At 36.4% G+C, this 20602-nt stretch overlaps 1 protein-coding gene across 1 annotated transcript in view; it reads left to right on the plus strand.

The window, feature by feature from the left end:
- Positions 1 to 297: 297 nt before the first annotated feature.
- The window catches only part of LOC103809932 (aryl hydrocarbon receptor-like), a 52796-nt gene continuing 32491 nt past the window's right edge, over positions 298 to 20602 (plus strand). The window contains 1 exon segment of the mRNA XM_009082806.1: positions 298 to 479. The gene's annotated coding sequence lies outside the window, so the exon portion shown is untranslated.

A 20602-nucleotide genomic window follows, 5' to 3' on the forward strand; every position in this document is an offset into this window, starting at 1 on the left:
AAGTGTAGGAAGCTTTTATAAAAAGTGCTGAATCTCAAAGGTTACAGATTTTCATTACATGTTTAAAGAGGCGTTGTAGCTCAAACTGCTTCATTTAACAGTGTGTGTTTTGAAGGGTAGGTTAAGCTATCTTAGGTTCATTTTTTGTTTCAGTGGTAAACAAGGTCACTTGGGAAAAACATTTTGGTTGTTAATGTTTCAAATTTTCTCTTAAACTTTAGGCTTGGCAAATATTTGCCTTCGTTTTGGAAAGGAACTTGCATTTATATTGTTTGGGTTTTTTTGCCACAGAGTGAAGCCATCCCCAGCTGAAGGAGTCAAGTCCAATCCATCCAAGAGACACAGGGACCGCTTGAATGCGGAGCTGGACCGCTTGGCTAGCCTTCTGCCTTTCCCTCAAGATGTTATCGCCAAATTGGATAAGCTGTCTGTGCTTAGGCTTAGTGTCAGTTACCTGAGAGCCAAAAGCTTTTTTGATGGTAAGCATTGGGAATCTATTTGCTTTGAACTGCTTGTAAAATTCAGTTTATACTGTATGTTGATTTCAGCTGTTTAAGTACTTTAAACTGTTAAATTTATCTGTATTTTAATGGAGCCTCCAGTTGTATGGGTATATACAATGTGACTGTATAAAGTAAGCTTTCCAGTTTCCTGAAACCAAATGTAACTACTTATATTTCACTTAGGTCACCAGTCTTTCAGAGCTTTGCATTTGGAAGTAATATTGCCCTTAATGAGTCCTCCAGTCCTTTTCATCAGACTGTCAAGGATACCCAAGAGATTTCTTTTTTCCCCCCCTCTGAAAATTGTCTTTGTTAAACTATTGCTGTTCAAAACATGTCATATGAGTTCCCATCAGCCCTATGTTTTGCTTAATGATGTATCAAAAATGATTTTGCTTTGATATAAAGTAATTGCTAGTGCCCCTTCCTATAGTTTATTGCAAAGGTGACTTGTAAAGAATGGACTTTGTGACAAGAAAGGTGACTTTGTAAAGAGTGCAAAGTCTTTCCTGTGTCCAAGCCCTGATTAATACAGGACATGAGGTATTAAGATGACAGCTAAGGTTCTCCAGTTGTGTGGGCAGGTTTTGGCTGACCCCAGCCCTGGCAAGGGTAGTACAGCAGCACTCAGAGTAGTCATCAGCACAGAATTGTATGTCCTTGGTGACCTCAGAACTGGCTAAGGAGTCCTACCCCTGTCCTTCACTACCTGAACTGCTCTGTAGGATGAGATGCTCTGGCTGGTTTCATGGCAGTTTCTTCAAAGGCAGAAATAGTCTGATCCTTTTCATTGCTGGAACAAAGCAGAGAGCTTGTATTTAAATAATTGTCCTTATCATGTACCAGTCAGTGAAATTTTACGATATTAATTTGAAGATGAAATTATATTGATCAGCTCTAGATAAGGAGTCTTGATTGCAATGGGATTGATATTAAATTTCAAGGAGTTTTTGTTGGGGTTTTTTTGTTTGTTTGTTTTGATTGGCCTTTTTAACTAAGCTGTTTGGACATAAAAATTAGTTTAAGATAGTGTTTCAGCCTGCATTACATGGATGAAAGGACTCAAGAAACCTAATGGTCTAAGAAAGTTCCACTTTTTCCTTCAGAAATGCAGAACATTTATTTTCATTTAGTGTCGTCTGGCTTTGATTTATTAATGCTCCTAAATTTATATTCTGCGGTTTATTGCTTGAAGAATATGTGAAAGTGTCTTGATTTCTGTGCTTGTTCAGGACAACTCTTAGTATGGAATCTGCTCTAAGGATAGAGTTGGTCAAATATTTCTAGCAGTGTGTTTTTCAAATGAAATTATTTTCTCCCATGAAATGAGAGACTTGTCTTTGCACATCAGTTTTATCAAAATGTTTGCAAGACATTGTCTCAGATTGACTGCTGTAAAAGAAATTAGCTTGTCTATGCTCTCTTGGTGAATTGAAGTGCTAGTCTCAATAAAATGTGTTTTGTTGTGTCTTTTAAACTGTCTTCTGAAATAAGTCTAAGATTGCAAGTTTTTTGCTTTACTTGTGGTGGAGTGATAATAACAGACGTCAATTTCTCATCTCAATTTCTCATGCAATGGAAGTGCTTTATTTTTGTTCTTTCTGCTCCTTTCCTGTAATTTCCTCTTGTAGGCCCTGCAGTAAAGGGGTTTAAGGCTATGACTTCTATGTAGGGAAATCATGGGCTGTAAAGAGACAGAGTTCCTTCACACCAACATTTACTTCAGTTGTTTGTTTCTCATTTGAATATGATGGTAGCTTTTAGCCATTTAGAGTGGTGTGCATAGTGGCAGAAAAGTTGTATTGGCATTTCAGTTTGCAGTTTAACTACTGTGGATCTAGAATTGAAGCAAATTTAACCTGTGCTTTTAACTTAGATTACTGGCTGTAAAGAGACAGAGTTCCTTCACACCAACATTTACTTCAGTTGTTTGTTTCTCATTTGAATATGATGGTAGCTTTTAGCCATTTAGAGTGGTGTGCATAGTGGCAGAAAAGTTGTATTGGCATTTCAGTTTGCAGTTTAACTACTGTGGATCTAGAATTGAAGCAAATTTAACCTGTGCTTTTAACTTAGATTACTGTTAGAATTGTATCCATATCAGGCAGACATATGCAGCTAACACTACCATACTGAACCATAGTTGTAGAATAAAGGGCATTTAATTGTGTTATAATGAATTAGGGAGCAGAATTTTGATTTGCCTTGTAGGAAAGGACTTTCAAGCAACAAGTGCATATACTAAGGTGCATTGCAGGAGAATATCTTTCCTGTAGTCTCCATAAAATAAAAAAGCCTGGTAAATTAAAAAAGATTTGATGTTGCTTATTTTGTGCAAGACTCTTTGAACAGTATAAAATGAAGCAAGTATAATTTTATACCTTCAGGCAGAATAGCTTCAGTAGGAGTTGTTTTAGCATTTTTTTAGCAGAGAAAGGCTTTTTGCTATTTCTTTTCAGGCCTTTGCACTGTAGGACTATGAACCAGGTTAGTCATCAGTCTCCATCTGCAGGTATTTAAAGGTTAACAATCAATGACTTAAGTGAAGATAAACAAGAGTAACCAATTTATGACTACAACAGAGGCAGTAGCAAAAGTGAGATCTTTTATACAGTTTTAATGGTCTTAAATAACATGGAATCTATTTCAGTGAAATCCACCTTCCAAAAGAAAAATTAGTGAAGAACAAAATGAACAAAAAAACCATGAAAACCCCGAGGTTAGATTTTCCTGTTCTGTCTGTGCCATGCTTATCTGAGCTGCTTTTTGGAAGGAGCATTTTGTGCAGTTGAATATATACGGAAAACTCTGTGTAGAATAACTCTGACAAATACAAGAGTGAGCACTGATTGTCACCTTGAGTGCCTAGACTGAGCCAACAGCTCCACTCTATTAACACGGCATGCTGAAGTAAAGGGAAACGCTAAATGAATAACAGGATGCAAATGGGGGGTGTGTAAATTCCTGCGGAAAGTAAAATATAAACGCGTAATCATATGATCTTGCTTGAAAGGAAACCCAAGGTTTTGCTGTAACAATAGATATTTTTTTCAAAGAAAACACTTGCATTTTTCCAAGTTTCAATAATATAGAGTGAATGTCTGTTTTCTGAAGGCGGAAGTCTGGGGGCAGGGGGAGAATGAACTGTTTTGGGAAAGGCATCTTAAAAACCTACATCAATTTGAATAAATGTGCCTCACTTAGATGTCTACAAGGTTTTCTTTGTTGTTACTTTATAAGCTAAGTGTGCGTGTGTGTGTATATATATTGAAAATTTCCAAGAAAACAGCATCTTCCCCTGAGCCCAGTCATTGAAATGGTACAGAATGTTCTCTGGAGGTAAAGGCAGGTGAGTTTTTTCTATAGTGCCTACTGACATGTCATAGATTTCTGCATGGTTGTCATATTTCAGGTTGTAGGAAATGGGTATACACAGTTTTTTCTCTTCCACGACCTCAAAACACCTTACTTTCTTGTGCTGGTATTTGTGTTCTGTTAAGTAGTTGCTTTCGATTGTTGTCCTTTGTTAGTGAAGTTATGATGCTGCTAAGTGACCCTTTAGATCCGCTAGTTTTGCATGGTCAGGTTAGCTTTAAGTCCACATAGTGTCAGAAGGCTTTGTGTATCCCCATGTCAAGCACTTTGGCATGTTTTTATATGGAGAAATTTGACCTTGTACTCGAGATTTCAGTAGTGGCTTAAAATAATGTCTCTCAAGTCTGTTTCTTTATAAAGTCTTATGTAGTGAGTCAAAGCTAAGACGTGATTTAGGGTGGTGTCGCTTCTCAGCTGTGCAGAGCTACCTGCCTGTACTGAAGTGGATTAACAGTCCTCAAAGTCAAGGAGGTTAGCTTAAATCACTGCTGGAGTGTTTATTTTGTGCATGTAAGATACTTTCCGAAAGTGGCTTAAGGCAAGCTTTTTATTTTTAAGAGACTAGGATAAATCAGGCAGGTGTCTGCTGACAATCAGTAAAGACTTTATATGTTGTCCTGGTATTATTTTAGTCCATTTTGATGCTAAGTGCTCATGCATGTGTGCATTCAGCAGTGAAAAATATAAAGTGGAATATGGAACAACAGCTCTTTGTGTGGATGCAGGTTAGTGTAAGCTCAGCATCTGAAGCACAACTGGACAATCATTTAGGCATACCCTGTGTTCCCCATGCATACTAAAGGAAAGAGCCCTTTTGCCTCTAGCTTTGGTCATTATGTGATGGATTGGTAATCTTTTAAATACTTTACTGTAGTAAGGAAAAACATTTATAATGAATCTTCTCGGGGTTTTGGTGAAATGGTTAGATTAAAGGGTTAAAAGTAGAGTTTGTATGATCACTTTTGTTAATGTTAGGGGCATGATTTTTCTTTTTAAAGGTATGCTGAGAATAAAGGAGAGACTTACAGAATCTAAAATGAAGTAGCTGTGTCATGTGTGCATTGATACATTAGAAAGAAAACTCAACATGTTGCTTATTAATTATCCTTTCATCATTTCACTAAGAATTCCTGTGGTTTACCATATGTGGGGCTTTTTTCCGTCCTGCTTATTGGGCAGTATTCTGCATTTATAGAAGAAAGTTTCTACTCAAAATTGGTTTAGAATTGCTTTCTTATGCTGTATACAAGTGATTTTGGCAAGCATAGCAATTACAAAAGAATTAAGTTTCTTTTTTTTCCAGTGAGTTTGCATTGCCTAATTTTACTTTTTAATATAATTAACACACACTCCTTGGCGTAACATATCTTAAATTTGCAATGCATCCGTTGTCATCACATAAAATATATTCTTTGAGAATGTATTTTTCCTGTGATGCCCACTGCTCCATCATACTGTATGCTGGAGAGAACAGACTGCTTGTGGTTACTGCTCTGGAGAGTATGGCTTAAGATAAGATGTACAAATAGCAAAGACAGGCAAAGTAGGAGACAATGTAGTTATCCTGTCACATTGAGAAGAGCAGCACCATATTTCCGATCTAGCAGATATAGATAGCCTTTCTGCTAAATGTCAGCTGGTGGTCTGAAACAGAAAACTGTAAGTGTAAAACAAATGATTAAAACACAGCTCATTAAGTTAAGCAGATCTGTCATGACTTGCTTTTTCTTCAGACAGTTACTATATTTACTGGCCATGTTTGTCTAATGCAACCTTGCTCCATGTATATTTTGAAAGCTTGACTTCCCCTTTCATCTTCTCCCCTTTCCCTGCTCCTGCTGCTGCATTTGTAGATGCTCCCAACCCCCACATCAGCAAAAACTAAAGCTCTGTAGAGCAGTGGAGTCAGGCTGCACTTAATGCTTTTGAGTGTTTATATTGATGCTGTATAGGAATTTGATGTTGCCAGCAGCTTCTAGTGGGCTTGACTAGTGTTGTTTGTTTCATGATTCTGTCTTGAGCCATTTTTGTAATCCCAAGGTAGAAAATACCCCATAGTTTGAGTGAGATTGAGGCTTTTGCAGAACTCCATCCGATTTTGCCATGAATAAGTGGAGAATTCACCACATCTTGGTGATTCTTCTAGCTGATACATCATCCTGTTAAAATATTACTTCGGTTTAAATTTACTTGTTTTCCAAACTTGGAAGTGAAATTGTTCTCTCTCTAATTAGCTTTTCTGTATTTGGTATTTTGTACCATGCATATGAATAAATTTTCACATTCTTGAATGAACTGCTTTGAATCTTATCTGAGAGGTGGAGGAAAAAAATAATAATTGGAAAAAAACTCACCCAACCCAAACAAACCAACTATGTTTCCTTCCCTTCTGGCCCCAATCCAAGATTATTACAAAATGTGAACCTTGGAATTATATGGTTGTTTCAGTAAGAGACTATCATACAATTCAAGTTATTTCCTAATCCATGCTTGTTCTTTCATACTGCTGTATTTTTTAATTTTTGGGTTTTTTTGCCAAACTCCCCCTTTTGCCCCCAATCCCTCAAGATTCATACAGAGCATTTGTCTGTCTGCTGCAGGCTATTTTAGCCTGTATTTTATGTAACAGAAGATCAGTAGGGATTTAGGCTTTGAAGTCCTAAATTCTGATCATCAAAAATGATGATTAGGGCCATGTAGCTGTGACATCACCTTAAATCTCAAAATATGTATGTTTTCACTGTTACATGCTCATTCTTAGCTTGCTTGGGAACATTTTATTTTTAGAAGTGCTGTGTCATGAGGCATGTCATGCAGCTGGGCAGCACTATACCCGTACGGATTGATGCTATCGACATTTAATATACTCCAAAATGAACATCTAAAATTGAAAATTCTGTTTATATCACAAAGTAAGAGCTTAATATGTCAGTGTGTTTGTAGGGTGAAGAGGAGAAACCAGGTACAAATGCTAATGGTTAATGTGTTCTTTAGATTTTCTTTTCCTGTTAGCACTGTAGTATTTCAGTGATTGATGTTAATCATTGTTAGAACTCCCTTTGCAAGGAAGAGAAACGAAAGGTTATCTCTTCTTCTCTGCCCTATTTGTATTATTTAATCAAAGGCGTATGGCAAGTCAGTGTAGGAGCTTCTTATGTTCCATGAAGCTGTTGTAAAATTTCTTGAAAACACTATCCCAGTATGCAGAGCATTTGTTTTTTCTCTATAGCCCTTGTTATCAGGGAGATTAGTTTTAAGCATACTGTTCTGGGCTTTGCTCTGAATTCCTGACTCCCTTGTTTGCAAGATCAGAGCCTAAAATATAACAGCATAAGTCTTCTAGAGATTGGCACTGTTAGGGTTAGTATGACATTCAAACCCAGAACAGGTAGCAAGATAAAAAGCCTAGCCTCAGGAAGTACTGCTGCTTCTTTGGCATTGTGTATTCCAACTCTTGTAATCTCAGCTAACATATTTATTACTATACTGTAGCACCTAAAGATAATGATATTTTGGAGGTTTTTGATTTTGCTGTACAAATCACTGTAATTGTTGATCCCTCCTCCAAAGACAGTTTGAATGGAGAAGTATAATCAGAGCTCTCAACATCTGTCTTCTATGGGCTTCATGATTCATCCATCTGAATTTGTAGAAGTATAGTTTGCTTGACTGTGACCTTAAAAAATATGTTCTGGTTTTTTTAAGGCTTCAGTATGAATACACATTAAAAATGTGTGCAAATAATCTATTAATACTGGAATAGCTTTTACTGCTGGCTGTGCCTTTGACTCAGCAGTTTTCCTCCTCTGTGTGCTTGTTGATAGGAGAAATGCCCTAGTTTTTTCCTTATCAGAATACTGATAAAGTCAAACAGGAAATAAGACATGCTTGTATGATTGAACTCTGTAGATGGTTACAGTTCTAGCCAGTTATAACATTGTTTATTTTTCCTGAGTAAACAAAAACTTTAGCTCTGCTAAAACAGTTTCTGCTCTGTACATGCTTTGATAGAGCACTAACTACTTAAAGAATGATATCTTTGTGAGTTGTCTTGGAAATCTAGCTTGACAACTAGAAGCTAATTCTGGTAACCAGTGTTTGGTGGCTACAGTTGATTAACTTATAAGTTACTTTTTTTTTAACAGAATCTATCAAAGGTAAAAAATGAATTTCAAAAGTGCTCTTCAGAGTTTCAGGTAATGTATTGCTAAGTGTTACCTGGGAAAAAGGTCTTTGGGTAGTTCATGCTCTTCAGTGCAGTGATGGGCTGTCCAAACAGTATGTTTAACAAGTTAATGCTAAAATTTACCACAGTTGTTCTAGAAACTTAGATGAAGTAAACTATAAGAACTAAAATACTTATCTGAAACTGCCTTAAGAAAATGTAGGTTTGCTGCTGGCCAGCTGTGAGCATAAAAGGAGACATACAAATAGGAATTAGTCACCTTCAGTGATGCATGCTAAACTCTGGTTTTAATTGAACAAAGGGATGTTCATTTTTTTCCACTGAATAATTGCTTCTTGAAATTCAACCCATGTGCCTTTTGAGTTGTTCGGTACTGCACACTTTATGCGTGGCATCGCATAACATCTAATAAGCTGAAAGACATACGTACTTGGCCCCTCAAGACAAATTCTGATTGCATAATGTAGGAATTTACTGGAGCAAGTCCATGGCCTGACTGGTCAAATATTCTGACTTCCCCATCGAACTCCATTGTTACATCTTGAGTAGTACAATTCCTGTGGGCCTGTATGAGACACTAGCTTTTCGTACTGAAGTATTCACTTTACTTGAATTCCTTTTTTCCTCTTAATGTCTACCTCAGAGGTACAAACTGAAGGATGATCTCTTTCCTTTATTGATTCTTTTTTTGTTTCAATGTGCCATATTTGGAGGAAAAGATCAGGGTAGCCCCCAGTATCCTCCTTGCTTTTACTGTTTGTGTTTGGTGTACTTCTATCAGACCGTGGTAGGAGATGCGCCTATAAAAAAAACCCAGTTGCAGTCTTTGCTTTTTGTCCTCACAGCTGCTCTTAATTTTGCTTTGATACCGTCATGTTCTGTATGGTGGTATATGCAGTATTTTATCAGAGATCAGGCTGTTGATTTGATCACATTAAAGGATGTTGAAATGCATCTGGTGTCATATAGCACACTGATACTGAAGGCTTTTGTTAGTTTGACCTATTTAATTGGAAACTTTGTAGATAGGTGGAGCCTAATATATATAATTTTGTGATTTGTAGCTGGTCCTAGGAAGAATAGCAAGGCAAATAAGAATTCCTGCTCAATATGCTATCAGGTGGCATAAATGCAAATGAGTGATGCATGATGTGGAAGGAATAAAAAACTTGCACCTCTTCATGCACCCGGTCAACATTTGAAGATAGAATGCAAGGCTTATGCTTTCCTGCAGAAAGGGTTTGAGCTTTATGACTTTACAAGTTCTTTGGAATATATTAGCCCGCGTGTTTCCAAAGTGTCATCCTTCCCTCTGCTTTACTTGAGCTGTATTAGCTGACTAGAGTCCTGTGCTGGAACCCTTGCAATGAATTATCAGCGTTAGGAGTATCAACTATGCTGAATCCTCAGTGTTTTTTGTAACATGGATGTACTGCTTATGTTGTTAAGCAGTTATGTAACATGGCTACTGCTTTACTTAAGTGAAGTAGTTCTTTCGTCAGCTTTCATCCTATGAGAATACATGTCTTACTTATCTGTAGACTACTGGCAAATCATGCCTGACAACTGACTGCCTTTTATGAAGGATGTCTGGCGTTGTGGACCATGGGTGAGCAGTTGATATTGTTTCCCTTGACTTTAACAAGGTCTTAAATGTTGAATTTCATTGTTTCTGTTTCACCAAGCCGATGAGTTAGGGTCTCTCCAGAGCACCCCACCAGTTCTGTCCCAAGTGATCTATTCCTCTTCCCTCTGTATAGTTCATCTGAGGTCTAACTGTCGACCTCAGTGGAAACATGTGAAGCGCAGGGGATGACTAGAGGTTACTGCAAGGTACAAGGAAGGAATTATCTTTCAGACTGAGGACATGCATGTGACTTTTAACAGGATAAGACCATGGGCTTTGTCAGTGAAATAAGCTGGAAATAAGTCTCATATCCCAAGTAGAGAAAACACAGCCTTGGTCTGGAAAGAAAGCAACAGTCCAAAAGCCCACTTGACTCCCTTGCTATACTTCAATCATTGCAGAAAGTCTTCTGTTAAACCGCTGAGAGGTGTTGAGTTGGTATAGAAATTAAAATCTGTCTCTTTTGGCACATTGTATTTTTCCCCCTCAATTTAAATAAGAGATTTCTGTTAGAAGTTGCTTATTCATGAATACCTTTATATAGCAAGTGTTGGACTTAAATGATCTTATACAGAAAACATCCAAACCCACACCCTTTCAATGCGGTAGTGGTAAAACTCAACATTGTATTATACTAGTAGAATAAACTGGCCTGTTTCATGCATGGAATGCAATTGACCATTTCAATTTTTCCAGTTAAAATTGTAGAGAAATTCCCCAGGCAAAAATTCTATGAAGTTGCTGTTGAACCATCAGTTCAGTGAAGGTAAAGTTAAGGCATTATTTCAGTAGGGGGGGAGGGGGAAAGGATTTGAGTTAATTATTGAGCACCAGGTCCAAGTCTGAGTGAGAGGAATTCCTCAACTGATGGATAAGAAAATAACTGAATTGTATAGGGAACTTAAAAATCACTTTAGATTCCTATGCTTTATAATAAAAATTACTATTGATGTGTAAAACAGAACAATCATTTCAACAATGGCTTTTTTTTTGTGAAGAGTTTAACTATTTCAGATTAATTATATAATTTTAAAACATAATTATGGTGTTAACTGTAATTTTCTACTTGGTATTAACCTTTCTTTTCTACAAATCAAAAGCGTAACAAATGGCTGATGATTTTTAAACAACATGTAATGTCTGATTAGCTTTATGCATATAAACCTTTTGCTTTGTTCTAACATATGGGAAAAATGTGTTATAGGAGGAGAAAACTCTGGTTTAGGAACCATAGGTTCAAAAATAGGTAGTTGTGACTCTAGGCTCAACTATCCACAGATCTTATTCCACAAGGAAGTAAATTGGTTCAGTTTCATTTTTTGAGTTTTCATTCCTCACCTCAAAAATATGAGGAAGATTTTTTTTCCCCCCCTCTTTCTGCCTAAAGCAGTGTCATATTAATAGGTCTGATGGTAAGTTACTATTTACAAGCGTGCACCTCTTGCTGACTTTTTTTCTGTAGAAGCAAGGAAGGTATACCCAGACAAACAACTGAATGGGAAATAGCTCAGAAGAAGTGTGTGTGTGCCAGGATATGGTTTTGGTGATTCAGCAGGTGACTGTCATCTCTGTGATAGTTAGGGAACAAGAGTTCATTGCCTCTAAGTCTTGAAACCACAAGCAATATACGGTTTGGTATGTGGTTGTTAAGCTTCAAAGCCCAAGTGGGAGTTTACAAATTTTAACAACTGCATGTTTCCTGAGATTTACATATATGTTTTAAAGTACAAGATAAAGGCAAAAGTAAAGTTACATTCCTTATGTGTGTTTAAAAAAATAAAAAAATTGTGAACGAAAGCTTTGTTGTTGTCAGGTGACTGGGTACAGCTGGCTAGCTGTAAAAGCACTGTGCACTAGTTGCTGTCCTGCTGATTTATACATATCATGTACAGTCATTCTTCAGAGTTGTTTTTTCTCAAGTCCAGTCTCTGCTTTAAGTTGAGGAGTACTACCACAGATGTATTAGTAGCTCAAATTTCCACCCAGCATATAGATATCATTGACCCTTTCTGACAAAGATATAGTAGTTATTCCTGATTCTGCACTTCATGGTCTTGTAACCTTCTGCCTACTTCTTGCTCTCAAGAATGGCTGTTTGCCTTTCAGCTCCCATATAAATCTCATTTTGTCTTCCTTTTACATTCTCCAAATCTGGGAGCCCAATGGGAGTGTTCTGAGCATGAAGCACACACATGGTTGTAGGCTTTAAGGGAATGAGTGTTTATTGCATAGTGGTTGCAACTCTTTTTTTATTTTCTTTTTATTTTTCGTTTCCTCTTCTTTCTTTCCTGCCCCAGCTCAGGAGTGGTGGCTCCTTATGCCTACCACACACAAAAAATAACTTTGAAGTGTCTTGCATAGTGCAGTTTGGGAACATCTGCTTTAGGTAGTGCAACTGTGCGTGTGAGCAAAGACTTGAGTTTTCCAAATGCAGTGACTGAACTCTCATTTTTGTAGGTTGGTGCATGTTGATTTAGTGTGGTGTTTCTGAACTGATTAATTATCACACTGTGAAGTTAGTTCAGCATCACTCAGTCACTTAAGGAAAAAGAAAAACCACAAACTTGATTGTTGGTTTTTCCTTCTACTTAAGAAAACATAGCAGTGTGTTAAGTACCACTTTGTGGCAACTGAGGATATGTCCCCATTTAAGGAAGACTGCTGCATAAACACTTAACATTCCACACTTAATAAAGCTGTTAACTTTTTATTTAAAAAGCAACATTAAAGGATAAAAATATATTGAAAAATTGAGTTTGGCTGACGTGCGTAGCTGAGCCTGGGTTGGTGTTAGTCAGTGTTGTGAGCAGTTCAGTGCTGTATAACAGCAGATATATTATTTATTTTAGTCTTTTAATGGTCTTAGGAGAAACACCTTGCTGAGCTGCATTGTGGGAGTGGCTCAAAATAAAGTATACTATGAAAGTTGAGGACATGTACAACCTAGTTAAACTTCAAGTTCTTTGGTTATGTGAGTGTTTTAAAACAGGAGTTTATACCTTTATGATATATGTTAGGCAAATCTAGTAAAATCTGATGTCTTATAACACTTATGTAAAGCACTCAAAACCTAAAGCTAGCGAGTGTGTTACTTTGATGTTAACTTTGACCAAGTTTAGGAATGTCATAGCTGTTAATGCTTTTAATTGAAACACTGATTCTACATGGGTGTGATATTATAGGGAAAAGAGTTCAATTACTCTGCAACTATTATTTTGCAAAGTATTTTGCTCTAAGGACACAGCAGACTTTTTTTCGTAAGCCCGTAGGGTTGATTACCATCATCTGCTATGTAACTAACTCAATAAGCTATCCCTCTTGTGACATTTCATGTAGAGGACTGAAATATTATGCAATGTATTGAAAAAGGAGTTGAATCTATAGATGTGGAAAAATCTCAATTCACTGATTTTATTTATGATTTTTCTGTAGTTGCTAATGCAATTTGGTGGCAGTAAATTTTATAGACAGTAGTAGCTGTGACTTCGGGAGTGGGATTTAGCCAACAGTTTGTAGATTTGTCAGGGTGGGAGGAGAAAACAACAGAAGCTCAAGTATTTAACTGCTGATGTTCATGCTGGTTTTCCATTTTAGTGGGTCTGGCACTAGAATGTGGTTTTAGGGTTTTTTTTTGGTTTTTTGTGATATTTCTGGTACCTCAAAAGTCAAGAGGTCTCTGTCAAGTTGTTGTTTTTTTTTAGGATAGACTGCTGATGTTATGGATTTGTATATTTGAGCTGAACTAGGAAAAGTTTAGCAGACCACTGTCAGCAAGCTTTCCAATTGCATTTAGTCTTATTTGTATATTTTGACAACATTTTAAACCCAGCACTTACACATTTAACTCACTTCAGAATTCAAGAGCAAAATAGATACTTGCATCTGTCCAGCCATATCAGAAGACAAGGATGCTAGGCAGCTTCAGTTCATGGTAAGTTAGGGTGTTTTTGTTGCTGTGTAAACATTTTTACATCAGTGATACGGAAAGGAAAATTGATTATGTTTTTAAAGAAAAGGAAGCTTAATTGCCAGGACTTGTATTATGTTGTGCAAGGTGGTTTCCTTCTCAAACACAACTCTCCTTGCTTATTTGAAAGTACTTGCAGTAGTGGAAACAAGCTTTAAAAATAATCTTATTTTGTACATGTTAAGTAATTAGATTAATTTTTGTAAAAAGTAGAAGGGCTTGGCTGTAAAAAAAAAAAAAAAAAAAAAAAAAAAAAAAAAAAAATTCTGAGGGGGGACCTGTCTGTGCAAGCAGATCACCCTTCACCAAATGGATCTGAGGTCTGAGCTGCCTGCACATAAAATATGATTTGGGTTATGTTCAAAATCAAAAGTTAGGGCAAAATTTCAAGAAGTGATGAATGCATGATATATGGATCAGTTCTCGTATTTTTGGCCTTTGCATAAAATGTTTTTCCAGTAAAATAGGCTAAAAAAATTGAAATTGGATCCAAAACTGGATGAAAGTAGAGAACACTTACAAAATCATTAGGATTCAGAGAATTAAATAAGACAGACACCTCAGAAGAGACATAAAACCTGTGAACACAAATGAGAAGTTTAAAAGCATAATTAGCCTAACAAAGAAGAACATTTTACATTACTCAATAAGGAAGCCTGGAAAAAGATGGAATGGTGAGATATTGTAATAAGCCTATATAAGAAAAAATAATTCAAGGAAAGAATTGAATTACTAATGATGTAAAAATGTAGTGAGCCTTACACTGCCTCTTCTAACTTAAGGAAGTATTAGAGATACTAATGACAGAAGTCATCCCTGAGCAGGCAAACTTTTTAAAAAAACATGACATTAGGCTCTAGCTATTGTGTACATGATTCTCTGGAGGAATCTTATAGCTTGTTTATTGCAAGCCATCTGAATTTGACTGAAACAGAACAATGTTACAAAAAAATTTGCACAAAATGAAGAACCGTGGCTGTGTTTGAGAGGAACCTTAGCAAGTATTTCCATTCTACCTTACGACTTCAAAGTACTTTGTCATCATTTTATGTCACCTGCAACATTCATTCCAGTCTATGTTTGTCTAGTGAAAATGAGATGTGTTTTTTGTGCTATTTACTTAAGTTTCCATTCATCAGATCAAGTGGCAGTGCTGAGGGGCAGCTAATGTTGTCAAATGCGTCTCCTCTCTGGAACAGTTTGACTCAAATGAGTTGCTGCATGTATATACAAATACATGTTATTGGGAGAGCTATTACATTTTATAGATAGTTTTCATTCTGTCTTTTAATGAGGAGAGACACTATTAGAAGTATAAGAATGGGGACAGACTAACTGCTGTCTTTTTGTTCCTTCCTCTGAGGATACCTGGCTGTTTGTGACTAAGCTGGTCAGACTAACCTAAACAGCTAAGACTCTGCTTCTTTTTAGCCCTTCACCTTCTTTTCCCAGTTTAAGCTCATAAGTGTCCTAGAAAGGAATTTAGCCATGTCCATTTTTGCCTCTACTCTCCCAGGAAACCCATATGTAAATTATTTTATAATCTCTTGAAGAGGATTTGTCTGATTAAGGAACATAAAATGGAAATGAACAGAGAGGGAAAGCAATATCAAGTGAAAGAAGACAGATTCAAATGATATACAATTAGATGGTTTTAGCTCTTCAGAAATCACTTCTGCTCTAAACCAGTCTTGGAGAAAACGACCTTTGCAGATTCTTTCAGTGCTGCTCAAAGTCACGTACTGCTTAAAACTGTGGGATCTTATCTGTGTGAAATCATATGGGAAAAGATCTGTCTCCCTTTGGACTTGGTAATGGCCCCCAAGCCTACAGTTTCTCATGTTTGTAAAGTGGGTCACATTTGCTTCAGGATGAAAATAAAACATGGGAATTCACACTGTGTATAAATATTTTGATACTTGAGGTATCTTTCAAGTATTCTGTAGATTCTTCGTCTGCATTAGCTAAACCCACAACAGCCTTATTGAAGTAAATGTCAAAGCAGATACGTATTATATTAAAATAGACTTTTAGAGAAATTGCTTGTTTCTCTCTCTGTTTTATTATTTTTTTTCCATTTAAGAAGCTGCAGCAGTGAGAACACACCTATCTTTCAGACATTTTCAGACTTTGTAACTCAGGGTTTCATGATGGCTCTGTCTGCACAGCTACATGATCCTTGAAGGGATCATTTGAGGGATCCATGATTTTTCCCTGATGGAAATTCCTGTCTTCATATAGGTGTTTTCTGACTTTATATGTCTTGACTAGACTCTCTTCTTTTTGTTTGCCTTCGTCAATGGAAGAACCCTGTATGTGCTATTAAGACCCTTCTTTGCATCAAGAACTTGAACTCCACATTCAAGGGACTTCTAAAATGCAAAACATAGCATTAAATGCTCATAGGCATACTTCAGACTTAAAGGTATGTGGGAGGTTCTCTGGAATATTTGCAGTAAAGATTATCGCTTTCAGTGTTACTACCAAGATACGACAGGAGGATTTCATCTCCCTTAATTAGAAACTTAATGCATACATGGAGGATGTAGCTCATGTAGCAGCATCTGTGAGATGTCTAGGGAATCAGTTCTGTATTTTAGTAGCTGTATGTTTTTGTTTCTGATATTTGCCATTGCAGTCAGTAGGAACCGAAGCACTATAAAGTTTCACAGAATGCCACAGTTTTTATTGGGGGGGGTGTGTATGTATCAAAAAAACAACATAGGGAAAAAAAAAGATCATATTATGGGACATTTGCTAGATCTAGATATTTATTAAGGCCGCAAAGTGAACACTCTTCCTCTTAAGACATTGATAATAGCCTTAAACAATTTACACTTAAATGATAATGGTGTATTTTCTGGTAACTCAAAAATTAATCTCAGCCTGGTAACTTGTTAGCTGATGCAGTAAATACAAATATAACATTGCTCTGACATCAGCTTTTCTGTGTCTATCTCTGTAAATAGATATACTGCTGTCTCCTTTCTGAATGTGATAATGGACTATATGTTTCTCAAATTCAGTTTGCAGATTAATTGCCTCTTGATTTAAAGGTTCTGTGTAAGGAAGTTACATGCATAAGATAAAAGGATCTAAGAGCTGCAAAGAATAAATTATTTTATGAAAGCTGATTATTTTTTGTAATTTTATGCCATGCAGCAATGAAAGTTGTAATCAGCTGTGATTTTTAATTTCATGAGCAGGATGAATTGTTTATAGCAGAAGCTTTTGCTGTTTTTCTTGCAGAGCAAGCTGCTTCCAGGTTGGATGTCAAGTATTCGTCACTTGAATTTGTTCTGCAAAGCTGGCAGCTGGTGTATGCATGGTGTAACACTGCTAAACATTTGGAATGAAATAGTAGGGTTTTTTTGGCACTAGGATCTAAGGATGGAAGTGACATTTAGTACATAAAAGATGAAAGTTGTAAGTTACTATGGTACTAACTAGACTAAACACCCATAGTTCCTTCATAGTAAATACATTACTGAATTCCCTATAGTTTATTTATAATTCACCCTTAAATTGTGCCAGTTATGTTTGAGAAGATAGACAAGTATTGATAGTTTTCACAGCCTTCCACACATGAAGAGCAGGAAAAGAAGCCTCATACTGTAGATGCTGCTTTAATAGTAATAGTAGTATTTTAATAGTAATAACTTTAGTTGCTAAAGTTAAAAGTAAGCTAGGAAGGTTTGTAGCAATATGATAACTTTTTGTCTTCTCTGGAAAGACAGGAAGCAAAGTCCTGAAGAAGGAATGCCTGGCAATTTTGTGCCTGTGCTTTGTGAGACTAAACAAGACCATTTCCATCTCAGAGGTTATGTATATGCTTTGTGCAAAACAGACCATGTCTGTCCCACCTGCTATTTTATCTTTGTACAGGTTTGTACTTTACTCTGCTCACACATTAGCATAGTTACCACCAGTAATATGCCCTTTTGATTTCCTTTCACACCGGAATTTTTGTGTTTAAACATACCTGAGACACTAGTCATGCTTGTAGCAGGGTGACTTTTATTTTATTTTGCTAAATAGGTGATGCACATGTGTAACCACAAAGCTGGAAGCAGCACAGGCTCATTTCACTTTTCCTAAACTGCCTGGTTGTTTTAGTTGATTGTGTTTGGATCAGAGCGAGTTAAGAGTTGGTTACGAAATATTAACATTTGTAGAGAAAAGATAATAATAGCAATTTTCTACTCTTTGATGATAAATGTAATGTTGGATTCAGTGGCATTTAATATTTGTCCATCTCATTTCCAAGTATGGTTTAATGTATGCAACGGAAAATTGGGAGATTGCAGCTGATGTTGCTACATATCTTCTATTAAACTTTATTCAGGCTTCTATTTTGCATTTGCCATTGAACCCTGCAGATGTGGCTGTAGCTGGGTGACTGTGAATGTTGAGTTGTGGATGTCTGCTACTCGCTATATAAAGGAAGCACTGTTGTTTTTGTTTTGCCTGAGCACCGTATGGTGTGAACTATCATAACTTAAAGACAACCATGTTCCCTGCTAAAACTACCCAAGCTGTAGAGTGCACAGAGTCCACTTTCAGGTGGGAAGGCAAGATGGTTGTAGTATTTGATGGCTCTCTCACCTTCACAAATCAAACCCTTCTGTTCTTTGAACCATCACATTTCTTTCCATCTTATTACTTGTCTTTTGCTGCAAGAATGAAAATGTTATATTCGTTTGGAATGCAGATATCTAAAGCTGAACTGCAGAATTAACAAACTAGATCCAAAATTTGTCTCTAAGTTCTATCAAGCTCTCCTTCAACAGAGATGAAAACTGCTTAGAAATGGAAACATACTTCTATGTCCTTTTATAAATTGATGTGATTTGTTAAATGTAAAGATAAAATTAAATCCGTAAATTAGGATTGGCAGTTGTGTTACAGATAAGGTGATAAGTAAGGGAGATCACATAGCTTTTGCCAAAAATTCTCATGTTGCTGTTCCTTCCTTTGTACTGTAAGGTCATGGCAATTAGTGTTAAGCTGTGCCTGGAATCAATCAGTACTCGTTTCTACGAAACGCTTCATAACAGCAGTATATTAGAAAAAAAAAATTTATCAGAATACGCTGTAATTTACAACCAGTAATTAAAAGAGTCTTGATGGGTTCGGAATCCTCCTGCACAAAGGGCTGGGATGCAGGAAGGAAGTGAGGCTCCTCTCAGTAACAGTCACCATCTGAATCCTGGGGAGAGCTCTGTGTCATCTTATAATCTGTCCTATATGTGTCTCCCTCACTAACATAGACATTCAAACTAATAATAGATTCTCATTCTGTTTTATCAAAGCTAATATTTAATTAGATGGATTAATTTTAGAACTAAAGCAAATGTCTTAAATATGGGAGCAAAACTTAGTTTCTATTAAAAGATTAAACAGTGGTTTAATATAGGTGAATAGTTGCAACTGGATTATTTTATATTTAAGTATATCTTGTCATTAGTAACAGCTGTGAAAAGAATATATTTATAAATGTTGTTATTAATAATTCAAATGGCCTAGTAAAGCAGATGGAGTCAATTGATTGAAGTTGTCAATAGAGTATTTCAAATTATTTTTGCACAATTTTTGCTTATATTTCAAATTGTTTAGCTAAATGCTTATATTTCTGCAACTGTGTGTTGATTTGTTTGTTTGTTTTTTCTGGTGAAAGTAATGAGCAGAAATAGTTAATGTAAATTTTTTAACCTACAAATAAACTGTGCAAAGATAACTTAATGTGTATTTTGGGGATGAACTGCTAAACTACCATAAGTGCTTTTGCTTTTCTTCCTGGCTGAATCCCAAATACTCTAAGCATATGGAACAATTTAGCAGAAAATACATAATTATCAAACAGATCTGTCTTTGCCACCTTGAACATTATTTCTTGTGGCAGGGTAAATGAAACCTCATGTTTAGATTTTATTTCATTTGATCTTCCGCTGCTTTGGCAGCAGAATGCAAAAAAAAAATATGACAGATGGCACCATTAAAATATGACTTGATTTGTGCTTACTTTAATATGAATCTGAATATAGTTGATAAAGGCATGGCACAAACTTCTAACTGAAATTTTGAAGCAAAGTAAATTTATCTTGGTAAGAACGTGAACAATATGTGTAACTATAAAAACAAATTTAATATCATGCAGGTGTTCGCAAATGAATATATGCGCATTATTCCATTCATTATAAATAAAGCTGCCATCAAATTTTGGCTCTAAGCTTGTTTCTGTTTCTCTTTTCTGTGTAGAGGCCAAAATCAGTGATTGCCAACTCTCCATTGCAATGTCCAATCTCTGGGCAGATATCCTTATTGATGTTGCAGCCTTACCTACAAAAACCACTTTGTACGACATATAGAAATGTGCTGTCAAGATTCATTCAGTATGCTTCCTTTTACATGACTTCTAGTAAGGTAATAAAGAGAAATCAGATCTAAAGCCTTTTGAAAATTTAATTTTCTGGACTAGGTTAAGCATTTTCTGTGAAACATCCATCCCATAGCAGAGTGGGATGGCCCTTTCAACAGAAACTGGATCAGCGATTGATCTTGTCTTTTGTGGTCAGTGCCCCAGCTGGGAACCTGCCTTCTGATTTTAACTTTCAGACTTAGGAAACTTTTTTTTTGTTGTTCTTTTCTGCATGACAGATAATTTTCAACAGGAAGAGTAAGTATTACCTGTACCCCCAGCTTTAAGACTTCTCCTACAGTGGAATACAAAGGAGTGGGAACCACCTGTAGCAGATGAGTGAATGAAACCTAAGTATATGTCCTGGTACTGTGAAAAACAGCTATGTAATTTTCTCCAAACATATAAAAGAATCAGTGGCTATCAGCTGTCAGGAGATCCTGGATTTATGCCATATGTGGGAAGAGTCAGAAGAAATGCATTTCTGCACCCTGCTTGGGGTCAGGGTGAAGTGTGTGCCAAGTCA

Source organism: Acanthisitta chloris, unplaced genomic scaffold (genome assembly GCF_000695815.1).
Source record: "Acanthisitta chloris isolate BGI_N310 unplaced genomic scaffold, ASM69581v1 scaffold33869, whole genome shotgun sequence".
NCBI classification, from domain to species: Eukaryota; Metazoa; Chordata; class Aves; order Passeriformes; family Acanthisittidae; genus Acanthisitta; species Acanthisitta chloris.